The 27,550-nt window shown below is 32.7% G+C and overlaps 2 protein-coding genes across 2 annotated transcripts in view; both read right to left on the bottom strand.

Annotated features, from left to right (window-relative positions):
* Window positions 1-24,496, bottom strand: part of LOC144840234 (kappa-type opioid receptor-like) — a 52,551-nt gene extending 28,055 nt beyond the window's left edge. Inside the window, exon 1 of the mRNA XM_078695978.1 lies at window positions 24,407-24,496. The gene's annotated coding sequence lies outside the window, so the exon portion shown is untranslated. The remainder of the gene's footprint in view (window positions 1-24,406) is intronic.
* The window catches only part of LOC144840230 (autophagy-related protein 9A-like), a 209,063-nt gene continuing 197,354 nt past the window's right edge, over window positions 15,842-27,550 (bottom strand). The window contains exon 24 of the mRNA XM_078695975.1: window positions 15,842-15,852. The gene's annotated coding sequence lies outside the window, so the exon portion shown is untranslated. The remainder of the gene's footprint in view (window positions 15,853-27,550) is intronic.

The raw sequence follows: 27,550 nt of genomic DNA, 5'->3' as shown, positions 1-27,550 counted from the left end.
TAGCAACGCAACGACCTAGTACAATGCAAGTAAATTGACCAATCACAAGCCAGTGATTATCCGTCATAATTAACTGTCACTTGCCAACTCGCTTGCGTTGCACTTACGTGATTGTATTGCATCCTGATGAGAACAAAGATTAAGAACGCAACGAAAGGACGTACGCGCATATAGCAACAACAACAACATAATGTAACCAAATAAAATGACTTGCGTTACGTGCACTTTCGTTGCGTAGTATAGTGGGACTAAAAGCGTAACCAACAAACACGTACTGTGTTTATGCGTTAGAAATCTGAAACACTTGTATGCGATACATTACTGATGAGTTTTTTGAACCTATATTTCCCACCATTTAATATGCTATTGACTCATTACTGACGTTTTACTTGTAGGCGTTTACTAAATACAGTAATCCAAAAGTACAAAGACAGAACCACATAATACGTTTTTATGGCAGTGATGTATAACAGCAAATGAATGTTTTAAATCACGTACAGGCCAGATGTATGCTAGAGTAAATAAAGCCGTACACTTAAAGAAAGAAATGTATGCTTTTTTTGTCAGGCGAAAAAAATAATTACATGATGACAATTTGGAAGTTCGCTAAATGGTTAAGCTGCTCTCAAAGAATGCAAGTTATCTGCAATCTTATAAGTTATGTGGTTAATTATAACAGCATTTGTGGAAAACATAGTGTTTTATAAAAACGAGTGCGAGTTTATTTTTGAGAAATTGCTTTTTGCACATGACATGCGATCGATCGGAGGTATTAGATGTTGAATTAGCTGTTCTCTGTATCATATAATTCAATAACGTAGTCATAACGTTAGTTGGATATTATAGAGAATGGTAAAAATAACCAACGGGTATTGAATATCATTCCAAAGGAATTTCTTTATCTTAAAGTAGTGAATCTCTTCAAAACTGCCGGACAAAATGAAAGGACCATAGTATTTCGAAAACAAAACACGGCATGCTAAATTTACAAAACGGAAATGACGTTTCGTATAACTGGTATTGAATATCGGATAACGGTATTGTGTCGTCATCACTGTCATCAAAACGTAACTCTACTGGGTATTGAATACCATCCTGACATAACCAACATGTATTGGATCTCTTTCCAACAGACTATCAAGTAACGGTATAGTCGGGTCTCATCAAAGCGTAACTCTGTCGGTTGTTAAATAATATCATAAAAAACTGACGTATCACTGGGTATTGAACTTCATCTAGAAATAACCGAGGTACTTGATCTCATGCCAACAGAATACCGTGTAAAGTTGTCTCATCAGAACTTAACTTTGCAGGGTAGTGAATTTCATCTCAAGAATGACGTCATTATGCTGAGTATTTGATCTCATCTCGAAATAACTGAAGTACTTGAACCCATGCAAACATAATATCCGGTAAAGTTGTCTCATCAGAACTTAACTTTGCAGGTAGTGAATCTCATCTCAAGAATGACGTCATTACGCTGAGTATTGAATCTCATTTGGAAATAACTGAAGTACTTAATCTCATGTCAACAGAATGTCGGGTAAAGTTGTCTCATCAGAACTAAACTTTGCAGGGTAGTGAATCCCATCACAAGAATGACGTCATTACGTTGGGAAACTGAACCGACATAACCAACATAATATTGCATCTCATGCAAACCGGACAACGGTATAGCCTCACCAAAACAAAACTCTGTAGGGTATTGTATCGCATAGCAAGAATTACGTAACACTTTTTATTGGATCTTATTGTAACCGGTTGGTATTGGATCGTTCAGATAAAACGGGTATTGTGTACCGTACCTTATCAAACGAAAGCAATGAGTAGGCCTATTTATTCTTAATGTATCTCTATTACATTCTCTGCACTAGCAAATTCATGACTGCATATTAATATAAAGTATACGGAATATTGTTAAGTGGGTAACATCTGTTCTGGTCTCATCCATACAACATTTAAAAATATTGGAATAACTATAAGAGATTGTAAATCTTCATTTAGCTTATTGTGTCAACCTTCCGTAAACTACTGTTCATTTCAAACACTCATTCCTATATACAAGTTACATCATTAAATTCCATTCGTATTTGATTTATAGGCCTGTATTATTATTATAGCCTATGTATTTTCTATTTTATTTCTATAAAACTAATGTTATGTTTGTATATTAATGATGCCAATTGATCAGCTTCGGTCAAATAAATAGAGTACTCTTACAAAGTACACGGATAACAGTGCCTTGTAGGCTCGGGTCAAACGCGTAAAACAAAGATTAAAAAAGTACACACAATTAATCCTAAATTCAAAGTATACTTACGTCCGGTGATTCCAGTTGAAAATCATCTGTATCTGCTTCATACTGCGTTATTGTTGATCACAAAATCAGTGGTTTGCCGTCACATATCGGTTAGTAAATTGAACCCCCTGCCGTGTACGGAGGAAAGCAATCAATGCAGTGAGGCTGGAGTTTGTATTGTGTTTTATGAGAGAAAACTCTTACCTGTAATCATGTGATTATTGAAAAATACGTCACACCAATGAAGATTAAAGCCCGGCGCACAGAAGAGCAATCTGCTTAAACGCCAACTGTCGACGAATGAACGCTGGCGTAAGAAGATCGCTCTCCTGTGCGCCGGGTGACGCGTATGCTAATTGGGGTCATCGTAACACAGCGGCAAAGATACGATCTACCTACGTAAAACAATGTATCAAGGACATCGCTGATACCATTACTAAATAGAAGGAGGAAGATTGCATTATATGAAATTAATTTGTGGATAGAAATGTCTTGGAGTTTCATCTGTCAGGATCAATCGCTGTCTTTGCTTTATCATTCATGTCCTAGGGGGTGAAATGCAAAAGACAGTGCACGATGTTACATTACACAAACAAACATCTCTGTATAGTATCCACCATGTTAAGTTCCTCGATGCAAATCTCTGTGGTAATCCTCGGTCTACAGGGAAGACTTTGGCCTAATCTACTTGCTATGTTCTAAACTAACACTGAACATTTTCTAAAACCACGTGAAGTAAATGGAAAGTCCATAGGTAATTCTGTGTTTATCTTCTGGATCTATCGGTTTACTTTGCTAATGTTTGACCATTTTGCCAATACATCGTTTTATTGTTTTTACATTTGCATGTACATTACCGGTGGATATATCTTCTATTATTTGCTTAGCATTAGATATCTTAGCTAGTATTGTTGGGTTGATACATAATAATTTTAAGTTTATAAGTTATTTTCGTCCACTAATACCAGAAATGGATTTCAAAATTCCGAAGAACGTGATTTGTATTTCAAGTATCAATTTGAAGGATTATATTGTTTGTGTTTCTACGCGACGCAAACGATTTCAAATTACATTCGCTATGTACTTTACAAATACGGATTAACACAATACATGTGGATTATAATTAAGTATACATCATCCATTATAATATTTACTTTGATTTGTCTCTGATAGAGATGTACATCAAGCAATACTTGGAATCCTAAATTGATTGTCTAATTGGAACCACGAGAGAGAATAACTACAAATTATGGAAAAGTTGAAATTCAAACAATTGTCGGTCATCACAGCTGAGTCAAGAATAATAATATTTAGGCCTATTTGAATATTCACTTTTGTGGTACACGATAAAAACAATACTCCACATACTTTATTAAAAATAATGGAACGATAATGTAACATAACATTCATAAGCAATTGACATAACAAGCAATGTGTTTTAAACACAACATTGAAATATTAAATTTGATAGAAAGAATGAAGGTGTAGGTAACAATTCATGGAAACTAAGAAAAGGTGGAGAGTGACTCGCAAGAGTTGCTTCCTTACTCAGTAGGCCTACAGACTAATTTGTCTAGTATTATATAGATGTTGACATTTCTTTATTATGAATTTTAATACCTAAACTAAAGAAAATCCATAATACTAACTTCACATATTATGAAAATGTTTCAAGGAATTTGCCTATAAGTAATTGACGGTGTTTTCTAATGCAACCTTTAGTCTTAATTATCATATCTTTTGTTAAATGTTACTACCTTGTGGGAAAAGGTTATCGGATTTTAATTAAAATGAATATCAAGAAAATGTAATTTAAGTAATTACGTAACTCCTTACTTGTGTCTCATCATCAGGTTGTTTATATGACGTAATTCCCGACAAATCTCCCGGACACAAGTTATTTCGAGACAAATATTACAAGTAAGGGTTTACTTCACAAATCTTCTTATAATGACACTTTTTTTAGACTAACAGAAGTAAAAGGTTCGTACCCGAATCCTTAAAAGGTTTGCCATAGCTTCAACAGTCTGAAGTTAACAAGAGGGGTATCTATGGAAGAGTGTGTTGTTAAATAAAACAGATCTTTAAAAAAGAGGTTTAAATTCCTAATAGGTTACCATGGTAAACGTTAGTTTGCAACGCCATGGGCTTTTGCTAATTGTCTTTTCAGAATGTCGCATCCTTTGTTTATCATCATTTCTGCTCTATCCGCTTAATTCATTTTAATTCATATAAACATGTCAACAGATCGTTTATTATGGAAATGTATGCAGAAATATAAATCATAATAATAAAAAACTAATTGTTGACACTTAAATTGGTTTTATCATTTAGAATCTATCAATCATTATCTTCCGGGGGAAAATAGTTTCTTTTCGCATATTTAAAGAAAAGGGAGACTATGCATATCTATATTGCATTCATTACACCCAATCTGGCTTGTTCACCAATAGTATATTGGAGTAGAGTTTGAGTGTCTTAGATATTTCTGATTTCACAACATGAATGTTCATAACCAATCTGATAAAGTGTCGATATAAGCAGTTGTAATAAACATAATTAAATACGAATTGCTTTTAAAGCAAATGGCGTATTCATTAGAACTTTGGATGATTCTAAAAATAGAAAACTACAAAGAGTGTTTTTTGAAAATGCAGCTAGTGTTTTTCTATCAAAGTCATCACGATAAAAACACTCTTATAAGACTTGATAGACGCTTATTTATATCTGGAGTACCAATTTAAACATGAGGCAGAGCTTTAACTCTCTATTGGAATATCATTGGAAATTTGTACACCTTAAAAATGAATACAGAAGAAACTCATTGGTAATGATGGAATTAAAATGACATTTATTTTCCTTACTTTATCTATTCATCTTTCACAAAAATACATGAGCGTTAAAAAAACGTCATTATACAATCTTCTGTCACAGCATAAAGATAGTTTGTCGAAATTGAATTGAAAATGCATTTATCATGTCAACAAACCGGGCCATGTGAAGATTTACAAAAATCAGCTAGAAACGGTGAAGAAATCGAATATTGTGAAGATTTAATTATATCACTCTATCGTTAGTCATATAATACTTTGGTAAAACCAACACACATTTTCCCAATAATCTGTGCCTTGACAAGCATTAGCAAACGGTTTGTCACATAAACATCTTCGTCGTTGCATCTCGAGTAACATATAAGTATAGCAACGCACGAGGCCAGCTTCGGGAGGAAAACTCTACTCGTTCACCCCGCGCGGGTGCTGTATATACCGGAGCGTGATGGAGTCATGATAATATTGGACTAGTATAGGCATGGGCTCGAACCTATCTGTACCATACTAACTGTATCCTGAGGCAAGATACTTCACTCTCATTGCCTCGTCCTTCGGAATATACCTTATACCTTATACCGGTGATAAAATAATTATTTAAATATACATTATACATATTTTATATTTAAAATTGTAGTGTAGAGATAATTGAAAATATTGCAGATATTAAAACAGTGTAAAAATAATTTAAAATGTGTCAACATTGATAAATACAAAATATTGATTTATGAAAGAAACAGTTATTTTGGGATGTTTTTCAAAGAAATTCGTATTAATAATGCGCTTAAAATAAAATATTTCAACATTTATATTTAAAAAATAATAATTTATAGAAAAAAAAGAATTGACATTTATATTTTAAAATAAAATGATATTTGAAAGATTGAATTGGTATACAAAATATTATTTTCAACTGTAAAAAGAATGGAAATAATTGAAAAAGAAAAAATTGTATTTTAAAATTATATATATATATATTTTTTTTTTTCATGCAATCACTACCTACCAATAATTCCCTACAAGCTGAATTAACTGAATTAGTAAACCACTGATACCACAGTAGCAGTCTTACTTTGTTTATGCATTACGTCATTCATGAGTTAATCAAGCATAACGGACTGTAACTAGCACCATCACACATAGTAACATGAAGTCGAATGGAGAAGATTATGAATACTACGACAAATGAAATTAAGATAATAATGAATACGAATCTGTGGATTGTGTCAATCATGGAATCTGTGAAAGCGTTAAGTCTGCCCTTTTTAACAATGATTTTGACACTTTATTTAACTTTTTTTATTCGTGTGAATCTTCATTTTGATGTGTTTTATTTTGCTGTAAAGTTTTTATAAGTTTCTCCTAAGGGAGGTGAATAAATTTGAATAAACTACTGGAATATTGATAACATCAATATTGAAAACAAAATAACGGAAAATCAATTGTTACTGAAGAAAATTGGATTATCGTTGAAAGAGAAAGTTTAAAATAGCCACTGAGAGTTACTCTACACAGAAGTGTTTTGGTAATTTTTGTTTTGTGTAATCATCATGATTACCCTTTAGTTGTTCATCTGTTGTCATAAAAACAGATTTACATCGTAAAACCACAAACGCCTATTCAACCAGTCTATGTTAATTTTATATTTAATAAATTGAACTTGCAATACTTTATCGAAGTATCGATTACCTCATGGGATGTCCATGTCAGTTTAATAGGAAAACAAGGATTCGAATTCACTTGAGATTACTACATTGACACTAAACAATAGTGTCGTTGTATCTTCTTTGTCACACGATAATCTTCTTTGAGTATTGTAATGATTTCCCGATTTGTATTCAGATATCCTAACGGTCAGTGATGTAACATTAGCAAAGTCTATTCGCTGCATCAATTAACGATTTCTGGATCTGTGTATTTTTGGCTATTATGTTCAGAAACGTACTAGCACTCGAGTGACTTTAAAATATAAATTATAAACTATAAATTAGTAAAACGTAATTGGTATTACTAAGTTGTTATAAATTGATGTTGAAGATTCTAATACACAATCTTCTATCCTGATTGGACGAATAATGTAATGCAGCCTTTATCCAGGACTGAGTTTTAATAAAATCAGTGGAGGGACATTTCATTAAATAAAATGCATGTCTAATACACAATTAAAAAAAAATACGTGTAGTAGAACATTCGTAATTATTTTTCCTCAAAACTCGCGTATTTTTTAATCTTCAGATATTTTCTTACATCCTCATGTTAACATCAATGACATTATATTTCTATATTTAGAATGATTGACAGTTTATAGTAAATCTATCATTTATACCTTATTTTGTATCTCACGTTTATTGAATGTCAAACATTAACGGGCCATTAAGAGTTTGGTTGTTTGGTGTCGGTAGGCTGGGGACAGCGTAAATATATGTATTATTCGATATGCTTGAAGGCGGTGCAAGTTATTAAAATAAGGCTCTTATTACGGAGTGGTTTTGTATTTCTCTGTTTACCTTTAAATTAGGCTATTATTGGTGTTTCGAATATCGAAATTTGTAATCGGAGCTCGCGTGTTTCCAGTTGTCAATTCGACGACGACAATTCCATTTCCGTTTTTTCTCGGGAAAAATCTAAAAAGTATCGAATGTTCAAATGACACTAAATACACTTTACAATCGAATGATATAAGTTCGATGTAATATATACAGTCTACTGTGCACAACGGGTTAGACAATTGAAGAAGACAGGCGTCTAAAATCACCAACTTAGCACTAACGTAAACTTAATCTTATATAATAGCATCATCGTACGATAACCACTTATCCATCCTTTTCCGAACGTCGTTAATGATGATCCAAAGCAAATACAATAGAATAAGCAACAGCAGGAATTAAGTGCTGATCAAATTCTAACTTTTGTGTGAAAAACATATTGTAAAATAAAAGTTCCATGACTTTCTTAGTATTTTATTGCACTTGTTTGACTGCGGGGCTTAGCAATTCCGTGAGTCTAACCTTTCTTGGTATTTCGTTGCGCTTGTTTGACTGCGGAGCTTAAGCTATTCCGTGAGTTTAACCTTTCTTGGTATTTCATTGCGCTTGTTAGACTGCGGAACCTAAGAAGTTCCTTGAATCTAAACCTTCTTGGTACAGTATTTCATTGCGCTTGTTAGACTGCGGAGCCTAAGAAGTTCCGCGAGTCTAAACTTCCTTAATATCATTGCGCTCGTTAGACTGCGGAGTCTAAGAAGTTCCGTGAGTCTAAACTGTCTTGGTATTTCATTGCGCTTGTTCGACTACGGAGCCTAAGAGGTTCCGTGAGTCTAAACGGTCGTGGTATTTCATTGCGCTTGTTCGACTACGGAGCCTAAGAAGTTCCATGAGTCTAAACGTTCTCGGTATTTCACTGCGCTTGTTAGACTGGAGCCTAAGAAGTTCCATGAGTCTAAACTTTCTCGGTATTTCATTGCGCGTGTTCGACTATGGAGCCTAAGAAGTTCCATGAGTCTAAACTTGCTTGGTATTTCATTGCGCTTGTTAGACTGCGGAGTCTAAGAAGTTCCGTGAGTTTCTTTCTTGGTATTTCATTGCGCTTGTTAGACTGCGGAGTCAATGTCATTTCTATTAACTTGCCTGAAATTATCTTGCGCTTTTTCAAATGCTAAGCCTAAAAAGTGCTGTGACTCTTATAAACGTGCCTAATATTTCAATGCGCATGGTCGACTGCGGAGCATAAGAAGTGTCATGACTCTATTACTTTCTGGTTATTTCATTGCGCTGCGGAGCATATTAATCGTGATATTTCAGGAAATGAACAGTTATTAACAAGGATTACACGGCGTTTTACACGACATTTAACAGAGTAATTTGTTGTTGGTCTTACAATCTTCCACGAATCAATCAGGATGTGGTACTATTAATACGACAAACGTATACAAACAAGGACAGAGGTTCAGTTAACAGAAACAAAGAAGCATTACGATGATAAACTATGTAATCTTATGATATCATTATAAAATATTAGATTCATAATGGTATTACTTATTGCAGAAGCACACATTTAATACTCAAAAATTTAGAGGCATGTTTTTGCATAGTTGACAATCTGTTTCACTTTAATTAGGATTTCGGAAACACTATGAAATAGAACATAAAAATCAGTACATCATAATCATTATATTATTAATACAGAATCGTCGCTATTGTTTAGAATTCCCTTCTTCCTAGTTACTTTCCCTCTACCATTAGTTATTGGAGGCCAAATCATTCAATAAATTAAGACGTTTGAGCCAATCAGAAAGAAGAATTTTGACCACGTGTGATATAAATTCTACATGCTGTCTAAAACCACAAGCATGAATTTATATCATAATGTCCAGACGTTAAGAAGCAAAACCTTGAATCTCATGTCTATGTAAAATTATTTAAAATACTTATTTTAAAACATATTGTTATTATGCATATGTATTGGAATATGTGAGCTTAACGTCCTATCTGAAGGACGCTGCATGATCAAAGACCATCTGGAAAAAAGATGGCGGTGGGCATATTATTTTGAAGTCGCTGCATGGTATTACAAATATGGACATTAATGGAAATTAATTTTAAAATGCCCAGATATATTTAATCAGAAATCAAATATCTCTATATACACAAACTAACGACGAAAACGCCTCCTTTAAAAACATCTGTTTTGTATAGTGATATCATTACACGATAAGGAAAGACTAATATACATCTGTTTATAACAAAATAAGGTAATTCATTAAAACGTATGTTAGCTAAGCTCGTGTTAACCACAACATAAGTAGAACAGTATAGTTGGAATATCGAAGCCATTCCACCAGTAAGTGTCACTATCTTGACAAGTACGTGTTCTCGCTGAGCTGATGGATATTTTCACGAATCGATATTGAAATATTAAAAAATGGCATGCAGTATCTTTTATATTATCCATGAGCTGCTGTTACTAATTAAATACTGAATTACTTTTAAAAAGAGCTCAAAATATTAGGCGTATTATTAATATGTATTTAAATTCTACGATAATTAACTTTTAATTAAAAGGAATCACACGAAAAAGAATCATTAAACTTACATAAGCATTCCTTTAATGTGTTCGCATATTGATATAGATACACCACCAGATACACTTACGGTAACATGTCTGCTGACCTCAAACGTTGTCCCACATGCTGTATGTCGTCTCCTGACATGAGACGTGTCTCTTTTCCAAAAGCGTTCACGATACTACAGGCCGTGTATGAATGAAAAAACTACAGGCAGTATATATTTGGCTAAAGACACGTTAACGTCGAATCCGATATCCTAGCGACAATAAACAGGCTGCCCTGGAAATAGTATCGTGTCTTTTACAAAAACGTGCACGATGCTGCAGACTGCCAGCGTATTACAGGTCTTTAAAATTAAAATATGTTTAAAAAAAATTAAATTTAATTAACTAGTAATTAGAATATGCGGTTTGACTAACATTAAGGTCATTACTGGTTGACATTATACTATGAATTCATCTTTATTTTAAACATTGTATGTAGATTTAAAATCACGTATGTGGCATCAGAGAAATAATATCACCAGAATTTAAAACGCATGGTCAGATATAAAGCACAATCTGATTGGCTGTAAATAATGTCACCATTTGTATTATTTGTATATCATGGTACCTTTGAAAACATAATTGGTTAATTCAACTAAATATCAGAAAGAAAAATGGATTGGAAGAAAAGCGATACATTTCTTTCTTAATTTTAGTTTTAATGTTATCAATTTTATAATTGTTTAAATTTAATTTAATTGAATGTAGAGGATTTTGTTATTTCAATAAAATTTATATTAAAACAAACATAGTATAAACATTTTACAATTGTACGAGGGCATCTATAGGCCTACGTACAAATATACATGTTTATTAGGCCTATATTATTTGTCTCGTGTGTACTTGCATTGGTAATCCACAATTCTTTAATTAATACAATACACGCGCTTCAGCAATTGTTCTCTTTTTTGTGTATTTAGCTAACGTTATATGAATTAGTATTATTAATCCATTCCTTCAGTATTAAATTCATATATTATTATTTTTTACCATATTTAATGAGGGTGATCCATCCAGCAATTGCTGATCATTAGGGACCCTCAGAGGTTCACAAGACAAACATATACACAAGATGTTCTACATAAACAAGTCGTTGGGAGTGGAGTTGTAATTTTGTCCTTAGAAAAAATCCTGACATGTGACGGGACTTGAACCCAGGACCATTGTAGTGGTAGCCAAGCATCATAACCACCAAGCCACAACTCCACTCTATTGTAAAATAATGCTGTAAATTTCTTTAAAAACATCATTGACACCGACACAAAACAATTAGATATACAGACGATAAATCAGAAAAAGTAGGTCTTATAAAATAATTTAAAATTCCAATTTACATTCAATTTATTTTTACTGCATTTCACTGACTGCAAACCGATACAAATGATAAAATTCAAATGTAATTAATCATTAAAACCATATTGACAACCTTGATAATTATGCTTAGTATTGTCGCATAAAAAAACAATAACTGTTATCAAGTAAAGCTAAATTCGCAATTGTTCCGTTTTCAAGGAATGGAAGACGACGCCGTGTTGTTAAAATGATGAATATCATAAAGAATTTAACGGCGCCGTCTTCCTTTCCGTGAAACGGAACTAGTGTGAATGTAGCTTAATTGATATCAAGAATTGTTGAGTTCATAAAAGTATTGACAATTATATTATTTAATGAAAATAAACAAATCGAGAAAAAACCTTTCCAAAACCTCTTACTTTAGAGAAAAAAAAGTGTTGGTTCACTGCTCTTTTTTACCCTTTTAACCTTTATATATCTTAATACGATCTTCTCTCATTAAGTTACATAGTAATGTGAATCCTTCTTTAGGGATGAATCAGAAATTAAATTGATGAAAGATTATCTGACTAGAGGAGAATTGTGTGGTAAAGAAGACTATATTTAGATTATTTATTTTAGGTTAACATAACAATAATTCATTGTTTTTCCGGAAAACATTAAATAGTCAATTGTTCCTATTATATAGGAAGTAGGTGAAGTATTTTGTATGTATTTTGTTTCCATGCAAATGGAATTTTACGTAAAACAAGGCCAACAGTCATAAGTCGCGTGCTCTCAGAAAAAAATGAACTTTCAAAAAGTACAGAAAAGCGATAAAACGCATAGTGATACCGAACCGACAGACAGACCGACAGACCGACCGACCGACATAGTGAACTATAGAGTCGCGTCCACGCGACTAAAAAGTAAGTTTTACAATTCATATATGCTTGCTGTTTCAGAATGAGAATGTTTTAAATACATACTGATCTTGCACTATTGACTAGGCCCACTAAATGTAACTAGAACAGGTAAACAATATAGCACTATACTAAAACATTTCACAAGAAATAATGTACACTTAAATACTGTTCCATTGTACATCACATAAAACCTTCTACATATCTGTGAAGTTTTTTTTTTATAAACCAAGTCTAATTTAAAGTAGGAAACCTTTGAGAGCCAACTAGTCCACAAATTTTTCTCAGTTCTCACATGCCATTTTTGGAATCCGTGTTCCTATGCCAATAAAATAAAGAAAATTCATATTTTTTTATTCAGTTTGTATGTCAATAGAACAAGAAAAACTCCGACATAAAAGGAAGAAAATCCTCGTCCTCGTTCAAATCTAAAGACAATAAACCCATATAATTATATTTTAGGTCTTGAGTTCGTATGCCATTTAAAACAAGAGAAACAAATCCTACATCCATGGAGTCTCAGTTCGTATGGTAACAGTATTTTTTTTGCCACTAAAGTCTGAGTGTTTGTATTCCATTAAAAACAAGTAAAATCTTGCTTTTATGGAGTCTGAGTTCGTATGCCATTAAAAACAAATAAAATCCTACTTATTTTTGCCACTTAAGACAAGACAAACCTTGCATTTCTTTAAAACAATAATGAGTTCGTACCGTATGCTATTGAAGATAGAGTTAAAATTAAAATTAGCATTTTGAATGCATTAAATAACACATGGTAACGTACAAAGAAATAATGATTTGTTAATGCTGAATTCATTTTTATGGAAGTGGGTATCTACTACAATTTAAAATGAGTTGATGCTATCAGAAATGATACATCATATTATAATCAATATAAAGGCCTAAACGTAATCTTTTGTATGTAATGTTTATTTGTCTGTAATGTTTCTAAATAGCACGTTATTAGGAAATTCTTAATAGTTCTAAATATAATGAAATAATATATACATACGTTAAGACAATCAATTCTTCTAAGACCGTCTGTATCCTGACAAACGTCGTTTTCTCAAAGAGTGTTAGCTTAACCAAAGTTGATCTCCTTTAAATGTGAATTGTCAATGATAAAAAACCAAGAAAACGTGCTGAGAATTCACTTACTATGAAACAGTTATCGCTCGCTAAACAATGAACGTAAACTAACTTTATTCTCCTTTATATGTTTTATAATCTCACCTCTCTAGATGTTTGCGTTTGTCTTGGTCGAGAGTCAGAATATAAGTAACAGATACAATTATCAAAGGGCAACTTCGGCTGTGCACAAACGAATAAAATGCGCCCTCTATAGCCACTCAGTCTCCAGAGTCTAATAATCGATTTTATAGTCAATCTTAACTATTACATTTTCAATTTCAAGTGATTGGTTTATGTGTGAGCATTTTCAAATTTTATTTCACTAATTTACCTTTGGTTTCTATACTTTTATGAGTGATGGTTATTAACGAACGTTGGACATGTCCTATTTTTATGATACATTTCTTAAATTTAACAATGCTACAGTACTGTATAATTTAAAAAGAAAAGAAGAACAATTGTGCACGGGAATTAGCTATTTTCTATGTTTGCCTTCGATTACTCTTCCTGCTTCGAATGTACAAAAAAATACAGTCATTATTGTATTTACAGTACTGTAAACCAGCGAAATGGATATTATTGTCGACAAAAAATATTGCTCTGTAATTTAAAGCAAAAACAACAAAAAAAACAGTCAAATTGGCTGCCAGCCAATGAGTTTATTATTTTGTCTCTTTATAAGTGAAGACTTACTTTTTTTTTCTACGGAAAGTGATTAACTTTATTAACAACACAAAATAGCCTATTCAAAGTCTGATTTTTATAAATTTTCATTTTTAATGTTTTTGAGTACCGTAACAAAGTATGTATATGAGTATTATTATTATTATTATTATTATATTGTATTAAATATCATATTCAGCACACGTTATGGATGCTTTGTTTTCCGAACCACCTTGGCAATACCACTGTCCGTCCGCATAGATTACCTCACTTTTGCATGATTACTACTACTGTGCAATCAAAATGCATTAATCATTATATTGATCTTGTCAAAATCGCTTATATTAAAATAATACAAGAAAACAATTAACGCTATTTCCTGATTATACTTAGCATAATAGGCATATTTCAACAGTGTTTGGTATAATCTTTAAATGTAAAACCTTCCCTGTTTAAGGTTTACTTCTAATGTATAGATAGACATTTTCAAAAATATAATACATTCAAATTATTAAGTAATTGTTTTAATCGTTGGAAATCTTTCTTTCTTAGGAGCATTGCCTAGGCCATGTATTATACATAGGCCATTGGCTCGAATACATTAATATAAATATAAACAATTAAAAAAATTACGTGTGCGTTAAATAATGCTTTCTCGTTTTATAGGCAAAGTAAATGAACTTAGCAAGGTTAAAATAAATATTTTCTTTTTTACTTGACATTAATAAAATATCATTCCATATAGATGAGCACCAGAAAAAATCGAGTGAATGTCTTTATCGCTTTTTAAAACATTTAATAGCCATACGATACGTTGGTAATTGTAGGTTAAGACTTTTACATGCAAACTGTTATGATTTTATCATCCCAATGAACTATATTAGTCCTGCCAGTACCACCTGGCTAGCACACAGTGAACCTAATCATCTAGATATAGATTGACCATGAACATTTTACAAATTATCCAAATTAACAGGAATTATAGCGTGACGGTATATTAATTATAGATTGATAATTATGTCCATCTATGGTCATTTTGAGGTCGTAATTGAACCAAGAGTTCGTTGCCACAGATTACAGCAAAACGCGTCATACAATGTTTGGTCTAATCACTCCTGCTGTAATAATACAGGCTCATAAGTTTATTTGTGTATGTATAGTCGTTTAGGAAAAAAAATGTAAACTTTTTACGTACGTCATTCTTTATAGTAGGTTGTAACATAACTAAAGAAAGCTCCTAGGACATATTCCATAGGCAGACCCGTATTTGGGACCCAAAAAAGGTATTCCAATAATGGGAGTCCCTGAATGGAGGTTTTAGTTTTAAAACATTGTCCCTATAATTCGTGTATGCTTAAAGGAAAGGTTCTATTAAGCCAAAGAGACATTGTACTACAATGCTTAGCCTAACCGTTTTACTAAAGATACCAACGTTTTCTTGCGCATTCATTTTTTTAAGATTCGTTTCACTGACTACATTAAAAGCAGTATTATTTTACCTTTTGGGCATAGTACACTGTACTATTTCAATAATTGTGATAATAATATACAAAACAAAAAATCGTGTTTTAATGTTATTAAATCTTGTTTTAATGTTTCACGACACTTTGCCGAACAGTGCAAATTAAAATGAAGCTGCGGTCGATAAGACGCCTATGTGTATTAGTTAAAATCAAACAAATGTGTGTTGGACACTGTATTTACTCGATCTGTGCTGCATCTCTCTACTTGATAACATATAGACTCTCATGTAAGGTAGCTTAAGGGTTATGTTATGGTATGATACTACGTGGAACACATGTTATGTTGCATTACCAAATATTTCTATGATACTGGAGAAATATTGATACAGTACGGAGAATTTGGTGGTGTCTATTATTCTATATTGAATTAAAATGCGAATATTTAACCATCGAACAACTTCTACTACAGCTGCATAACTGACTGACATAACACGCGCTTTGGACATATTATAATCCATCTCTAATTCGAGAATTTTGATAAATATATCCATTCTGTTCTTCCTATAAAGACAGCATTTCAGCGTAATGATTATAACCCGCGCCGATCCAATTAAATAAGTTAGCGCGGAAAAGATACAAGTTTAACGAATACTTAATCCGGTGATACTTAGCGTAGATTGCACTGAATTGATTATTGTCATTATCCACGAGATAGAAACAGCAGTGTAGGATCATCGAGGAATTATCTTTTAATAATGAAATGCAGATATGTAGGAAACTGGTATAAATCACACACATTTTCACAACTGGCCTTCACACGATGGGCACTTAACAATACAAGAAAAATAATAAACAACAAGACTAATTGTGTTGTAAGTGGTTCGTACTACCAGTTGTTTTGCAACGCAACGGGGAAAATCGATTGAAACACTCTAGGCTATTCGTACTTTAAAAATATAGGCTGCATTCTTGGAAATTTCCCGCCTGGGTGTACCATATACGTGCGTAGGTATAAATGGAAACATACGGCATATTATAGTTAATAATGACGTACTACTAGTACAACAGGAAAATCGATTGAAACAGTGTATTCGTACTTTAAAAATATAGGCTGCATTCTTGGAAAATTATCTGACAAGAATCCATAAATTTCCCGCCTGGGTGTACCATAGACCTATACGTGCGTAGGTATAAATGGAAACCTACGTAGGCCTATTATAGTTAATAATGACATTACAGTAATAGTCTAGTAGTGGGCACAATATGGCATGTTAAGATCATTCATTCAAAATTGAATATATAGAGGGTGGGTGTGTGAGGATTTGATGTTGATGTTGGTAGAAAATGTGCTCACCCCTGAAATAACTGACACTGTTGAAGGTTATTACAATGAACTGAACTATCTGTCGATAGGCCTAATAAAATGACATGCGCGGCGATGGCTGTATATTTGCATGCGCGCCATTATGCTCCCGTCGGGTTTTACTATACAACTACTCCTTTCGTAAAAACAACGACATTACAGCGTAAATATAAAATCTGAGAGGGAAATAAAAATATCTTTACAGAGGGTAATAATGTATGCTAAAATATGATCCTTCCCCTACGGTGTTTTAGTTTAATATAATTTATAACTGAAAAATTGAATTTAAATGATATTGAATAATTACGTTTATCCTGTCAAATGTACTATGTATATTTATTTTACACGAAGGAATTACCTTGATTACTTTGAATGTACAGTAATGAATCGTGAAGTTATAATTGTATCGCAATTGTTGAGGGCGACATAACACTTACTCTTAAAATTAAAAGTATCCTCTTTCTAAGTTTATACAATTTAATGGAAATATTTAATTATTTTGAATTAAGTGAAAGGGAAATATCTAACTTATGTATGATTGGTGAATACGGCCACTTGTACGCAAGTGAGTTGACCAATCACAAATGCGTCGTCGAGATTGGTCAAACTATAACATGTGTTGTACTTACGTCCTTGCATGGGAAGCGGGCTTTATAAAACCAAGAGGTTATATTATAAGGGGATAGAGAATGAACTATCTGACAGAAGATTTATTTACGTATCAAAAAAATACATGAATGGCCGCGTATTTTGAACGATGCAACAAAATAATTAAGACGACCAACACTTACAGATTATTAAAGTCTTAAAAATTAAAGTCTTGGGTAGCCTATCAAAATAGTTAAATATTACATTCGAGTTTGTTTAATTCAGTTCAGTCTACACATTCGTTATATGATTATGGAAAGACAAACTCTATTTTTATACAGGTTCAGTTATTTTTACCTGTCAAAGTTATCAATTATGTTTTAATGCGTGGCTTTGGTCAAATGTGACATCTAGTCTACGAAAGTATCAGTGCGTATTTATGAAGCTTAGGAGACACGTACAGAAGGCAATGTAAAGTGTTTGGGTTTTTTTCGGAAATACATTCGCAGCTTTGGCTAACTAAAAGTTTATGTTTACCATTTACATGATAAAGTACAGAGTATTGATATGGTGTGTGCTTCATTAAATTATTAAAATGCAATTAATGTGTTAACATCGTATTAGTTACAGAATAAATATTCACTTGGCGCCCCATACAAGAGTTATCACGAAGTTGGTCACAGGTAGAATATAAGAAAAACAAGTATAATAGTTTTAGCAGGAAATATGAAAATTAAATGTTCAAACTTCATGTTAAAGTAAATAAAATAGAAAAAAATAATAATATTCCGAAGAACACAGGAAATTTAAAGTAATAAATTATAGTTTATACACAGCACAAGTACTTTTAACTAAGGATGTGGTATATAAATGTGGGTAGATTTCAGAGTAACAGAAGTGTTAGGATGAATGGTATATTGTTTCTACAGGTAATTAAAAGTGAATGTTAGTCAAGGGAGACACTTTATCAAAGTTCCAACCACAGTAATTGACAATGTATTTCTATAGACCAACGGGTATATCTAATAGTGGAACCACAAAAATGTAGGATAGGCTAATTTCTAATTGGCAACCAATGGGAATTCAGAGTGTTTTAGTTGGTTACTAAGATGCATACTAGCACACCTCATTGTTAAATTAGCCGTTCAATAGTTGTACAAACTTTTCAATCTTCCCACCCGGCCATCCCCGGCATCATCCAACACCTAACTTCAACACAGGCGCTACTCATATGTTACTCATGCTATTCGCTCATTTGGCTAGTATAATTCTGGGGAATTATTTTGCCCCCAAATTCCACAATTTACCTAACGGATGTCACTTACATCCTTACCGATATACTTAATAACAACAATTTGATTTACTGGCTCCTGTGACAACACACTGGACCTTTAATACAGCGATGTCATATGAGTGGTAGCCCCCAAGAGGCCAAATGTAGTTTATTATTAAGCTTTAGTAGTATTTAGCATTGCTTGTACAGTATCAGTAGAAATAAATATTATGTATTGTTAAATGTATACTCTTAATAAACTGGGAAAGCATTACTTATTTGTGTTGTGTGTAAATGTTATTTTAATTCAGTGTACATTTTTATGCATAACCTGATCTAATGACATTTTGAAAACTACTATTTTACGCAAAGGAATTTTTGTAATTACTTTGAATTTAATGAAGAATAAAATAATATTTTTCAATACTACTATTATATATAGTTGACAATTTTGTGTTGGGGTGGAGGAGAGGGGTGGTGGAGGTAATATTTGTTAATTTATATACATTAATTATCGTTGTTTTTAATTTTAATTAATATGATATTTAATTTGTAATTTAATTGACGTTCTTTAACAATCACCTAAGAAACATGTATTCAATTCAATAAACATGGGATCTTAGTTATGTATATAGTTTAATATACAGTAGATGTTTAAATTATACTGTGACCAATGTGGAACAGAAAACAACCTGTCTAAAAGGTTTTTCTTGTAATTTCGCTGCGTCGTCATAAAACGTAAAGAGCACATTCGTTACATAATACCGGCACATCTTAGACAGGTTTGTTACTACTGTCAGTGCCCATTAAGTAAACAATAATATATGCTATAACATAAACATGCTATGTTTTTATGGGTCAGATAGTGAAACAATTTTTCAATGCACAGTATTCCCAAATCTTTCAATTTATTGGTGGCGCTATCAGATTTTTGGAGCAATTTTTATGTATGAAGATCCTTAGGACATTTTTTACAAGGCCCTTCTAGTCTTACAATTCTAATTATTATTATTATTTATTGCCAAAAACCAGTTACAAACAAACAAAAACACAGAAACTAAGGGAGTAGGCAGGAACCTAAAAGTGAACCTAATCACTATAACAAGAGTTCAGGTTCCGTACTCCCAAAGTAACAACAATGATATAAAATAAACTATATAAAATATCTAAATAACAAATAGACGAAGAATCAACAGTGTCAATATAAAATAAACGGATAAAATACGGATAATGTATAGTATAGGTAAATTTGAACACTTTTATTTACATTTATTTACCTACAAGAGCGTCTTTTTTACCACCAGGTACTAGCCGAGCTAGTAACCGTACTAGTACGCAGTGGGCATAGGCCTCACTACACCTATACCAAGATTATGAGCATAGGCCTATAATTATTGAATTAGCGCCACAGGCGGTTTGTTATGGATCCATACCCATTTCAATCGTAGACCTGTAATATTGTAATATTAATTTTGTAATTTTGTTACTCTAGTAAAAGTAACGATCATAGTTATTTAAAACAATTTAAAATGGTTACTTTGACCATAAAAAAAATGTAATATAAAATAAAACTAAGTTATTAAAGTAAAAACAATTGAACATAAATTATAATTGGAATAAAAACATGGTTCAATATTATAAAGGCCATTTTAATGTCACGTACTGTTTTTCACTTTGACCAAAAATTGCATAACAACATATATTTACCTGATCAAACTGTATTTATCAATTAATAAGTTTCTGGTTAAATTTAACTGTTTATGGAAGGAATTATTATTATTATTTTGTTTTCACATTTTAAAACTATTAATAGTCATTCATTATTTTCAAACATTTCTATTTGCGTAACAGCACATGAATATGAAACATGCTTTCATACTACATATTGGCAATCGGTTCTTTAAGTCCTTCTCAAATACAATAATACGAACAACTCGTTTATATACAGTTAAAATTACATTTTCTATAGTAAGTTACAAATGCAGTCAGAGTAAAAAATAATTATTGTAGGCCTAATTAGAAAAAAATAATCTAGGTCAGGTCAATAATAAGAATCACGCCTCTTATTACGTTACGCACTGACAACTCAACCGAGATTTATTTTTGATTAAATCCCGAACGGGTGCTACAAGTGAACTGCGCACATGTACCTGCGCACAAATACGTGAGGCAATGTACACCTGTCGCGTGTTTACAGCCGTCTCATAAAAGTAAACATCGTTATGATGTGCACTCTAGTAATACATACAGCACCAGGTGCGAAAGAAAGCTGAAGATGAATGATACAACATTAGTATGTAACATCGTTATACTATACGATGAATCATGCACTACATTCGACTAATGACAACTTGGAAACGTCCATTATTAAAAAGTAATTACTACGCATGCATATGCAGTAATGCCACTATAATTGACGATTTTGTGCAGCTTAGTGTAATAGTTAATCTGGCCAAATGCCGATTGAAATTATTAGTAATATACAGTAATGAAAGGTAATTATAAAAAATACTGCATTAGAAACGTATCGAGGCAAAAATTAACATACACGAGTTTATCCTTACCATTTAATTGGTATATCAGTATTTGTTTTACAGCTTAATAAAAACGTCTATTTAATGGTTCTATTGAATGGTTCTATTGAATGGTTCTATTACACGGTATGCATTTGTGCATTCGAAAGTTTTAAGTGTTGTATACTGCTCTAAATTAGCAGCCAAATCGGAACACATATAGTAAAATGGAAGCTTGGAATACATACAAGCTTACCTACTACTTTAAAGTAGGTGTTTGTTGTTAAAGAAGTAATGAATATTGTGTATTCGCTAAATCGAAAGAATTTTTGCTTGCTTATTTGTGTCACTATGCAGGCCCAGTTCGCGAATTTTTCGTAAATCTATCTTATTTATCATGTAGGCCTATACTTTGTACATTGGTCTAAAATGTAAGACCTGAACTTAAACTTAAATAAAAGTATAATATAGCTTTTTATAGTTAACCGAACATTATTGAGAATGAACAAAATAACCGCATTGGAACTCAAGATAACTGGCTAAATCTTTCCCGCTACAGAGAGATTCATATTTTAAGACTTATATTACCCAAAACTTCAAGGGTTAGCCATCTGATACTATACATTGAGGCCAATCACTAAATTTCAGTAATGACAATCAAATAAATGATTCTTCTTGGTTACGTTACGTTGTTAAAAGCTATCTGGGCTTTGGTATAATTAATTCGCTTCTCAGTTAATAATTACCTATACACATTACAGTGAGTCTGCTAAACTAAATGTTATTGTTAGAGTAATGCTGTGTCTTATTAATAAAGTAAAATATTGTTATTAGGTCATATAATTATATAATTGAATAACCTTCAATTTACTAACTACTTATTTAAATGCATGCGCAGTACGCCCAATACAAAGCGTGTTATTGCCCTCGAGCCACTAATGTCTTCTACTTATATTTAAAACAAGTACATGATCGATACAACTATCCAAGTCGCTTAATAAATATCAGTATAACAGCCTCGAGTCACGAAGACCTAGTAAAACACCTGGACTCATCACTCAATATTAGTATTTAGAACTTGTGTTAAGGAAAATACACTCGTACACCTTTATCGTTATTAGAGCTATATGAAAGAGAGTGTCAGCAACACGAACGTGTCAATAATTATTTATAAAAATAAAACGTAGTCGACAGCCCGTATAAAAGTGAGTTTAAAAGGTGATCGATGTCTGGTGTCTGGTTTATTTAATTTGAGTTTATAATTAGAAAGGATATTTATTATTTTGCCTAAAGGTATTAACAACAATAAACTTGTTAACAAACATGGTTAACTACATAATTGATAGGAACAGAGTAGAACATTTATTTCATAATCAATTCAAATGAAAATAATAAAAAATGATAAAACAGTCAGATTATCATTAATTTTCATTATCAATAAAAAAAAACATGACAAACTACAGTAGCAGTTATAATATGTAGTTAGGGTTGTATCAGAAAAATAACAATCGTTTTCCCATACAACCAAACCCTACCATCATCCGTATACCCCCACCCCTTCGCCAACCACTCCGTACAAGAAACCTCTTCGTGTTCATTGTTTTACTTCCTAATATCAGTTGTAGTTATCTAAGATAAGGAAGTAATAATATGCTTTTATAGATACGTATGTTGAAACTCACTTTGCCGAAACTGTTACGCATTCGTCAAATCGATAATACAATAACGATGTTGGATTTAATACTATATTCTATTATTCTATGAAGGGCCCTTTATGCATTCTGTCTAACATACCAAAACTGCTTTTTGCAGGTATCAAATAATTATTATTGCGAAAATGTATGCATGATTAATGGTCAAACATTAAGCTGTTATCTCCGGGGTACTCTTTGACTTTCACATAACTTCTGCCATTTGCAAAATACATACTTATAGTTTGCGAATTGTCCGGTTTCTGACGGATTTGAATAAAATGGCGTACTGATTAACGTCATATGACACCGTCACGCGGACTCATTCGGGAATGCTATACAGGTTTATGATGTATATTACAATTACAATTACGAATAAATTCATCAAAATAGACGATTAAATATATTTTGCGATTCAATCACTAAGCCACACGCAACAAAATGTTTGACCAATCACAAACGGCAGTTTGAAAGATCACTCGCTCGTAAGTTGTAAAACTAACTTTATTTACAATTGTATTACTTGATCGTGTTGGTTGGTAGGATTCTCTCTATACATACAGTATGTAGGGCTTTGTTCGGGCTTAGTTATTAACACAGGTATTAAGTTGGTTCGTAGCCATCAAAGTTAGCGATAAAAGAAACTACCGGTAGGCCTACAATATTGTTTAATGACTTCGCTTTGTTCCCAAGACGTAGACATAAGGACGACGTATTATTTGAACCAATCACAAGCGATGGATTAATTGAAATATCACTTGCCATTGGTCAACTCGCTCGCGTTGGGTCTGCGTCCTTTGCGTTGCGTGGTGGAAACCAACATCAAAGCTTGTTTCCCACTAGGACGCAACGCAAGAACGTAAGCATATTGACCAATCAAAATCGATAGATTATTCGAGCTGTCGCTTGTCATTGGTCAACTCGCTTGCGTTGGGTTGGTTTGGGTCTACGTTATTGCCTTGCGTTCTTAGCGAGAATCAAGCTTTAAAAAAAAATTAAAACCCATTTTGTACTGTAGGCCTATTTAGAAATATATTTCTATGTGACATGCCAAGATGTTTAGGATGATTACATTCGCCACAAACGCGATTACCAACAGTTTCACATGAAGCTTCGATTCCGATATGAATGCATTTGAAATCAAGACTCATTGCACAAAAAACAAACACAACAAACGTAGGCCTAGTAGTACATGATTTGAGACAAATTATCAGTTAGTGCCTGGAATAGTTATTAAAATCATTCTTCAAACATACATAAAGGTAACTAAGAATAACCAATGTAACCTACCTGTAGAGTCCATCGCAATTCAATTTTAGTGATAGGTCTTTCGAAGTTTCAATACGTCTTTCAATCATTGTAACGGTTAAAATTTGAAAATGGTTGTTTATACTATGGGAAGCCAAATTCGCAAAAATTGTTAATTCAATCCGATTAAGACGAACGTTTTTATTAATGAAATCCGAATCCTTGCAATATAATACGTAAATTATTCACAAACAATATTTATTTTTTTTTAAGATCACAAAATAACTGCAAACCAAACCAAACAGTAAACAACCGCATGATATTAACTAGCCCCACTCCACAACGAGGTTAGATGCACATCAAGGATTGTTTTATGGATGATTGTCTTTGAGTTAATTATTATATTGTCTTCACAGTGCAAGGGGAATTGTCCGGTATTATTCATGTTTTCTACTTTAATATATTGGGGAAAAATAATGTGTCCGGTGCGCGAAACTTCTATTACTCGACCTCTCAGGCAGAAATCATGTCACTTCCGGGACAGAGGGGTATACTAACTATCCATGATTTGATAATTTGAAGGTATTTCGCGTTACGATATCTACTTTTACTTACAAAAAGGTGCTATGCCAGCATGCGCTTAAATTAGCTCAGGGAAGGGAATTTAAACCAAAGCTATAATACACGTATTCACAAGTTGTAAATTCTTAAGGTACCAAAAAAAAACTACCGATATCGTAGGAAATACCTTGAGAATGAATACATGAGATGTGTTCGTCATATTACTTTGTGAGTGCTCCTCCTAGCATGACTAATTAGTTTTTACAAGTTGTTCTCTAGAATGATGTTGATCGAGTCATTGACTAGCAAGTGTCACTTTAGACAGTATCAAACGATTCTGTGCGGTCTCAATTCAGGGTCTAGACGTAATTCAAAGTATGTTTATCAAAATGAACGTTGGTGTAACTTGCGTTCAAGTATATATTAAATCTGGGATCGTGAAAAGTAATAATAACACATTAGACCAGCGATCACGCACGTGGCTCACGTACACATACAACCACATTTTAAACATGTTGTATACGTATTAGTTCTTACATACTACATGCTATACACGTACGTGCCAACAGTGTAATATTACTGTTTTTTACACTGTAAAATGTATGTAAACAAATATTATGACTTATGGGCCTCGCATTTTATTTTTAGTCGTGTGCAAGGCGACTCTGCAGCTCACTATGTCGGTCGGTTGGTCGGTCGGTCGGTCGGTAAACACTAACTTGAGCACGCCTTGTTCTTAAGTGTGGTAAACCCTAAGTAGCCTATAGTAGCACGTTGAATTGTTCCCACAATGCATCTGTACCACCGGTTTTTATAAAAACATCATTCTAAATGCACGAAACGTACACGTGCAAACAAGTGTGTTAAGTAATATTACTTTCCAACACATTGCACGTGAACGTGTGTAAACAAGGGTGAGGAATAATTACAAGTATACACTCAAGTTTGATTTAGTATTTTAACCGCAAAATGGGGATTTCTAGCTTCTTTTCTAAACCCATTGAGTGCGACAAAGACACTGACCATCACTTTTCATAGACAGACTGAGGACCCCTCGCTCTGATCATAACAACTGTTCCCAACCACCGTAAACTCAACCACCACAGTGCACATCCATTTGAAATATGGGAGGAGACAGAATTACCATGTCACATGGTTAAATTCATGCCATCTCATTGGTTAATAACTGGTACGGTTTGATAATGTTATTACTTTCCATGTTTATTGATTGTGCTGAATGTTATACGTATGTGTAAGAAAAAGGAAATAAAACCAACGAACAAGAAAACAACATTTCGACAGACACGTTGATACACAGTTATCGTATATTGTAAAGATAACAGTTCATAGATGAACAATAAGACCATGAGATAAAGGTAAAACAGACTAATGTACGTAAAACTGAGATGACAATTAAGAAATTGACCCATTAAAAGTCATACGACATTGGCATAACATTATTTAAATGCATCGGTATTTTCAGAACATTACTGTAGTCAACCTCAAGTAGAAATGACAAAGTTCATTCGGCCTGTATTATCAACTTAACAACGCAGTAATGTGTGTGGAGTAGCTTAAAACGATTGCGTTTATTTATATAAAAAATCTCAATTATTTAGTAGTTTAATCGTTCTGATATTTAAATAAGAATAAGAGATTGAAAGATCTTTGATAATGAATATGGAACAGTTGCTATAACATAATGCCGGCGATATGGTTAAGGGTTGATGTCATTTTTAAGTTATAGCAGTTTTAAAGTCGTTAGTGGAATCAGATACGCTATTTTGAAACGTGTTCTTTTTATTAGCTTTAGCTACACATTTTATTAGAGAAACGGTTTTGATTATTTATTTTAAGGTCATATTGTTTCAATACGAAATATGTTTTTAAATATGGTAAATTAAATAAATATGAGTGAAATTATAAGAATAACAATATGTCTGATTAGATTTTGAAACATTTAGAATATTTATATTATCATGATTTTAAAACACAGCACGTGGTACTGGTTTAAACTTTCGCATCCTCAACAACACAATTATTAAAACGAAATATTAAATGAGGGCGGGACGCGATTATTTTTTCGTACTTATATGAAAGATAGCCAAACTACTTCCTAAATATAACTAAACCTAACCATCTAAATAATCCCTTTCCTCCTCATATCGCGGGCGGGACAATCTTCGATAGTAATTTATAAAGGCAATAATACATTCTTCTATAGGCTACATTTGTATACAGTATACTCCTATATTTCAATAATATTTCAGCGGAATGTCATACTACTGATACTCTGCGTTTCTTTATAATGGAATATTAGTCACTTGAACGATTAATTTTCTTAAATTGGAATATGCTATTATGGAGCCTTATTATTATTAAGTAAATTCTGAGATGAGAGCGTGACATTGTACTCAGTCACTCATTATACTATGGAGCAATTATCTAAATAATGCCTCTGCTCACACTTCTTTTAAAAAATATGTTAATACGAAATTGTGTTTATTTTCTATGGAAATGGTCATAAGAAATAACATTGATTATATGTTCCGCTTTCCGTTACCGCTCGTCTGTGTAAGCTGGCCTTGAGCATCGCGCGGCGAGCATAGCATTTAACAACCTGTG

This window comes from Antedon bifida, chromosome 4, assembly GCF_963402885.1.
Source record: "Antedon bifida chromosome 4, ecAntBifi1.1, whole genome shotgun sequence".
Lineage (NCBI taxonomy): Eukaryota > Metazoa > Echinodermata > Crinoidea > Comatulida > Antedonidae > Antedon > Antedon bifida.
This window is presented reverse-complemented; position numbering and strand designations above follow the sequence as displayed.